We start from the raw sequence: 7,389 nt of genomic DNA, 5'->3' as shown, positions 1-7,389 counted from the left end.
TTGTATGGTAGGAAAGGCTATGTTGGGATTTCCCCATGCCACACCACATTCCACCATAAAAGGGAATTCTACTATAACTCTGAAGGTACCTGAAATCAGACTGAAGGAAATTCTGGTAGCTGACATTTAACTTAGGTGAAAATGCTGGTGGCAGTAGTGAATACAAGGGAAAAATCACATGGAATAAATGATATTGCCTATTGGCTGCTCTTCTCATAATTTATTTTGGCACCCCCTGTACAAATTTGTCCATATTTACCTCCCTAAATGAGGTATTTATAAGGTATATTATAAGGATTGTTTTCATTTCTTAGTTGAAAACAATCTCAATGCAATCTTCAAATAAGATGCTGGCTGGTCCAATGTTAGTTTGTGTGTGACTGTGAATATACAGTGAGGGAAATAAGTATTTGATCCCCTGCTGATTTTGTCCGTTTGCCCTCTGACACAGAAATGACCAGGCTATAATTGGAATGGTAGGTTTATTGTAGCTGTGAGAGACAGAATAACAACAAACAAACCCTCAAAAGCCCAGTGCCTAAAAGTCAGCGATGGATTTGCATTGTAGTGAGGGAAATAAGTATTCGATCCCTTCACAAAAGATGTCTTAGTACTTGGTGGCAAAACCCTTGTTGGCAATCACAGAGGTCAGACGTTTCTTGTAGTTGGCCACCAGGTTTGCACACAACCCAGGAGGGATGTTGTCCCACTCCTCTTTGCAGATCCTCTCCAAGTCAGAAAGGTTTCGAGGCTGATGTTTGGCAACCCGAACCTTCAGCTCCCTCCACAGATTTTCTATGGGATTAAGGTCTGGAGACTGGCTGGGCCACTCCAGGACCTTCATGTGCTTCTTCTTGAGCCACTCCTTTGTTGCCTTGGCTGTGTGTTTTGGGTCATTGTCATGCTGGAATACCCATCCACGACCCATTCTCAATGCCCTGGCTGAGGGAAGGAGATGCTCACCCAAGATCTGACGGTACATGGTCCCGTCCATCGTCCCTTCGATGCGGTGAAGGTGTCCTGTCCCCTTAGCAGAAAAACACCCCCAAAGCATAATGTTTCCACCTCCATGTTTGACGGTGGGGATGGTGTTCTTGGGCTCATAGGCAGCATTCCTCCTCCTCCACACATGGAGAGTTGAGTTGATGCCAAAGAGCTCGATTTTGGTCTCATCTGACCACAACACTTTCGCCCAGTTCTGCTCTGGATCATTCAGATGTGCATTGGCAAACTGCAGATGGGCCTGTACATGTGCTAGTGGTGTGCACCGGACCGCGGAGCTGCGGTTCGGAGCTGGGGTGGGGGGTTCCATTAAGGGGGGGGGCTTCGCGTGTGCGCAGAAGGCTCCCTGCACTTCGCACTCGGCAAGGAAGGGAGCGGGCGGGTGGGCGGACGTCTCGCTGCCGCCCGCCCGAGCGCAGTTTCTCCGGTCCGGGCGAGATTTAAGGGGGCTTCAGCGGCAGCAGGGGGCTTCGAGGGGGCGGCAGGGAAGCACCCTGCCGCCCCCCGATTTTTAAAATAAGGAGGAGCAGAGCCATAATACATAATAGAAGCGGGCGGCGAGGGATCCTGCCGCCCGGACTTTTTGCAATATTTACGGCGCCAACACGGGAAAGGGCAGGAGAGGTAAGTAAAGCCCCCCCCGCCCTTAATGGAACCCCCCACCCTAACCCTCCCGAACCAAAACCACCCCTTCTCCAGACCGGTTCGGAGGCCAGTAGAATGGCCTCCGAACCGGTCCGTGCACACCCCTAACATGTGCTGCCTTGAGCAGGGGGACCTTGTGGGCACTGCAAGATTTCAGTCCTTCACGGCGTAGTGTGTTACCAATTGTTTTCTTGGTGACTATGGTTCCAGCTGCCCTGAGATCATTGACAAGTTCCCCCCATGTAGTTCTGGGCTGCTTTGTCACCGTTCTCATGATCATTGCAACTCCACGAGGTGAGATCTTGCATGGAGCCCCAGACCGAGGGAGATTGACAGTTATTTTGTGTTTCTTCCATTTGCGACTTATCGTGCCAACTGTAGTCACCTTCTCACCAAGCTGCTTAGCGATAGTCTTGTAGCCCAGTCCAGCCTTGTGCAGGTCTACAACCTTGTCCCTGACATCCTTCGACAGCTCTTTGGTCTTGGGCATGGTGGTGAGTTTGGAAGCTGAGTGATTGCTTGCTTCTATGGACAGGTGTCTTTTATACAGGTACTGTAACAAGCTGGGATTAGGAGCACTCCCTTACAGAGGGTGTTCCTCATCTCAGCTCGTTACCTGCATATAGTGAAAAGACACCTGGGAGCCTGAAATCTTGCTGGTTGATAGGGGATCGAATACTTATTTCCCTCACTACAATGCAAATCCATCGCTGACTTTTGGGCACTGGGCTTTTGAGGGTTTGTTTGTTATTGTTGTGTCTCTCACAGCTACAATAAACCTACCATTCCAATTATAGCCTGGTCATTTCTGTGTCAGAGGGCAAACGGACAAAATCAGCAGGGGATCAAATACTTACTTCCCTCACTGTAATCATCTTTAGAAAAACAAGTGTTTTCAGTATGTCCTCCTTGAGGGGTTTTTGGGGGGGGTGGGGTGGGGGGGACACCAAGTTCATTTACCAACTACATGCTGCACTTTGTTATATAGTCTGCTTTCTTGCTTATGCCCAAACAAAAATGTGGTTGCAGAGATAGCTTGTTTTTGTGCTTGAAGCAGAAAATCTAAAGGGAATTCCCATGGTGATAAAACTATTGAACTGAATAACTGGTGGCCCTGTAGGGGTACCCAACAAAGATAATTGGCAATTGAATGCTCCTTACTGGTATTTCAAAAGCTGATGCCTTGCCCTGCCTAATAGCAGGTCCTGCCCTGTCTGGTTAAAACAATTTTTGTTTGCACTTAATCAACCTAGGCTACAATCTAAATAAAACCGATATTATGATTATTCCACATTCAGATGGATAGCTAGTTACAGCTTGTCTATTCTTTTCTGAGAAGGTGGTCAGGCAGATTCTGTCTCAGAATAGTGTCCACAGAGCCAAGTGGTTTTCTTTGTTAGAATACAGGAGGGATTTACCACTGCCATCTCCCGCGCAGTATGAGATGATGCCTTTCATCATCTTCCTATATGCATCCTTCAAAAACAATGTAGCAAATGGGGGAAATGTGTTATCTTTTGTTCACTCAGACTTTGCAGAGTAATTTTTGGTAGCGGGAAAAACAGCTAAAAGGGTTGTTTGCCTTTAGCTTACAGCTAGATTCTCATTTCTGAGCAGGAAACGAGTTTTGAACAGAAAGCACATTTTGCCTATGTTGGCAGAATTGTGGCATTGGTTTAAATAGAAAGGATGTCAGTGGTTGGCTGCAAACACTTCCCCTCAAAGTTTTGTTCTTGTAATGACATGTGAAATGGGTACCTATGGCACTGTAGCAGTTTGAAATCTGCTCTTGAGTAGCAATTCTTTTTCTGCTGTAGTAAACAAGTCTCTTATGAATGAATACAGAGTTCCTCTCCCATCTGGGGCGGATAAACAGGAGGGAGCAGAAATGCTAATTTAGTGTCTGAAAGAGGTGCTGCTTGTTCATGTAGCATATGCCTTTGCTAAAAGCTGGGCACACAAAAGTAGTCTGACTTTAACAGCTGACTTGGGAGACTCTGCTTAAACACAAATGCCAACTGCTTGCACTCACTGTGTGTGTTTGTAGGTGACAGATGTTCTCCTGGAGCAGTCTGTGTTCCCAGAGAACAATGTGTGTTGTAAATAACCCGAATCCTTCTGTTCTTTCAGGCATCAATGAGAATTGACATTTAGCTTGGAAGACAGGCTTCTCCCAACCCAGACACAAAAAGGCCAAAATATGGGCTCTGGGCATCATTGCTACCACATCAGGAGCTACCACATATTCCTAGTTATAATTTTGCGGCCTGCAGCTTGCACACATGCTGGAGTATTGGTGAATTAGGGTTTCAATAATGCAATCTGCAGCCCAAATCACTAAATTAATATGACAAAATCATAAGTAAACCACTGAGACTGAAACAGGTCACTATGGTTTAGGGAAAAGAGGGCTTCACGGTACCTCTCATTCTTTATTTTCTTCCAGAGACTCCACTAGGAGGTGCTAAATTAACATTTTCCCATTGGTGAATATTTCTAATCAGGCAACTTTGTTTTGACTGAGGGGGAAAATAACCTTATTGAAGGTACACAGCCACTGCATTGAATACATGCTTAAACTGACCTAGAGCTTTTACTGTCTGCAGCCTTTTCTAAATTCCATTTTGTTTGTTCTAGCCCGCTCCTTGGAATGGCTTTTGTGTGTTTGCAATATGTTTGGCTAGCCAACTAATTCTTAAACTGCAGTTATTTGGGGATGTTGAGAGGGCTTGGGGGTGTGGTTTTGTTCAAATCTAGATTTTATATTTGCATTTTGTTTTCAATGTCAAGATTTGGGGTTAGTACTGAAGCTGATATTCCTGAAGGGCGAGGTTCTCACAATAGCCGACAATCCATTCCAGAGAAGCACCGTTTAGATACTATAAATTTGACACTGAACTAAAGCTTAGAAGAAAACATACTTTCTATCATATTTCAAATCTGTCGATGTCTCTGAATGCAATGCTCTTTGCTAATACAAAATGCATAATCCAGACTTTGTTCGTTGGAGATATCTCTTCCCAGTCTCTCAGCCATGCATTCACTTGTAACAGTCTTCTAGTTCTCTCACTTAGGGAAGTCTGGAGAAAAATTGCCTTGTTCAATGTGATGAAATGTGCGTGAGAGAAATTGCTTCTGTGGTGCTATTTAAAGGCCAAAGGTTAACAAAAGCGGTACAACCCCTAGGGCAAATGTAAATTGCTTTAACAGATGTCCAAAGAAGTGACTGTGAAATGTTGGGCACAGCTTTCTTTGCCTGAACCATGGACTAATTTTAGATCTAGTGCAAAATCTGGTCCATTTGAAGTCAATAACACCAGCAGTTCTTGTGCTGGGCTGTTTTGACTTATTGTTTGAGGCATAGAACTGCTATAAGTAGGCCAGAATAAAAAAAAACTCACTTACTTGAACATTTTATACTCCATCTCTTTGACTGTTTGTTCGAGTCTGTATATAAACATTATTAAGATTAATAGCCATTTAAAAAAAACAAAACCCAACCATTAAAATGTCAGCAATCGCTTTATGGAGCGAAGCAATGTTATCCACAACTCCATAAAATTGCAGAAAAGAAACAATAAGTGCACAGTTAATAGAAATGGGGGTGCTGAGCCAGATCCTTTTTTTTTTAAAAGCTGCAGTCGTCTCTTTCTGCTGTTAGGAGCATACTGGACTTTAAGCTTGCCTCCTTGGTTTTCTGAATGCATGATGGAATTTATGTATCGGCACATAAATTCTGGGCTTGGCTATATATTCCAGTTTCTGTGGTCTATTCTGCAAGCCAAAAAAACCACCCTGTTGCACTGGTGCAGTGTCACACCTTGAGGTGTTGCTATAGAGCACCACAATGCTTGGGACATTGCATCAATGCAACATATTTTACTCTCATCACCTTTACTGAGATAGGTTACATTAGACTGAGAAACAGTAATTTGCCCATGCTCACAGACTAAACTTGGCAGTGTCTCAAACCTAAAGTTCCCACAACCAAATCTGAAGATCCAGACACCACACCACAGTGGCACACTTACCCAGTGGCAGAGTGGTGCTTTGGAGGTATCCTTTTGGGTTAGTGCTTCTGACATAAAACATGGCTGTGTGCTGTGAGGAAACAGTCCCATTCTGCTCACTACCAATCTTTGATGTAGTGAGACTACACAGGTCCCCACACTGGATGAGCTCCTCTCATTGGCTTAGCACTGATCATAGTCTGCTCCATATTGAGGCTGTACCTGCACACCAAAGAGGAGGCCAGCTGGAAGTGACTGACTTCTACATAAATGAATGGTAGTTTCATGGTTTCTGGAAACTTGCCATTGTGTTCTCCTTGAAATGGCAGTTTCTTCACCTCAGGGTGTACTTTCCATGCATTTGTTCTGAAAGACAAAGGATTTAACAACTGAGTGCAGCTTGCTACTGTTAATGGAACTGCTCCGGGGTGATTGGCAAACACCCCTAAATGTGTTCAGGCATTGTCTTGGGAATAAGTGAGCTGGGGTGGAGCAGTCCCACGTCAGAATAATTTTTGTGCAAAGTTTTGTTCACGGGGAAAATGAACTGACAGAGGTTGAAGTTCAAAAACAGGTTTTATTTGGGGTTGAGGGATACAGTGGAATAAGAAAGTTGATTAAAGCAATATTACTATTAAAATATGTTACAAAGATTAACCAGATAATGGCAAAGAGGCAGTTTAACTTAGTGTCCAAGTTAAAATGACTTCTAGGCTGGCTAGAGAAAAGAAGGCTTTAGAAAAATAGGTTTTTGGATTTAAGAAAGAGAGCAGGGACAGGGAGACCCCAGAGGGGCACAGTATTGATCATACAACTTCGTCCTTCCTTTAGTGGCAATTGGACCCTTGTGGCTCAGGCACAACCAACGGACCTCTTTCCTCAGAGACTGAACCAGGCAATGAAGAACTGAAAGCAGCTCGGGGATTAGGTAGCAAGGGTAAATCTGAAAGGTGTCTGTTTTCATGCAAGCAGCTTCAAGTAGCAGCAAGGTGAGCTGGATAGATCAGGCCAGCGAGGAAGGCCAATCTGGAGGCTGGAAGTGTGAATGGCACAGGGAGCAAGACGAGGCCAGGTGTTATGGTGGGTGCCAGGTCTGTTGTCCAAACTGCAGATAACTCCAAAGTGTAAAGACCAAATGAAGCACACTGGTTCAAGAAACAAGGGGCATTATAGTCCAAAATGTGTCCTGAGGCATTCCAGTTGCTCTTCTTTCCTGGGAAGGGTAACCTCTGGTGAATCTCAAAGAGATCCATTGTCTGTTTGGTGTGCTGGAGTACAACACAATGATTTGAACGGGTCAAGAACAACCTGTATGTAAATGGACTGAATGAATGTGCAAACATGGTATCTCTTGGTTAGGAAGGACCTAGTAAGCCCATCAGTATTTTAATGAGTACATCTCTGAGTTCCTATTGTCCACTTAGCTCTTTTGTGATGGGAAGGGAGTTGCATTTGCTGTGCATTATCTGACCTTCCTGCTGAGGTGATTAGCTTGTTTGAGGCAACTGCAGAGAAGGGGAAATAAAGGCTCAGTCTTCGGACAGAAAGGCCTTGAGGAGGGGAAATAAAGGGCCAGTCTTCGGACAGAAAGGCCTTGAGGAGGCTAATTCAAAAGTACTTAGACAAAAATACTTAGACATACCCTAATATAGGGAAAGGTGTGAGGCTAATCATCTTTCAATTTGCTTGGTAGCTGGTGAACAGTGTTCTCTCTAACAGGGATTCCCAGTTG

The sequence above is a fragment of the Hemicordylus capensis genome, chromosome 4 (genome assembly GCF_027244095.1).
Source record: "Hemicordylus capensis ecotype Gifberg chromosome 4, rHemCap1.1.pri, whole genome shotgun sequence".
NCBI lineage: Eukaryota > Metazoa > Chordata > Lepidosauria > Squamata > Cordylidae > Hemicordylus > Hemicordylus capensis.
This window is presented reverse-complemented; position numbering follows the sequence as displayed.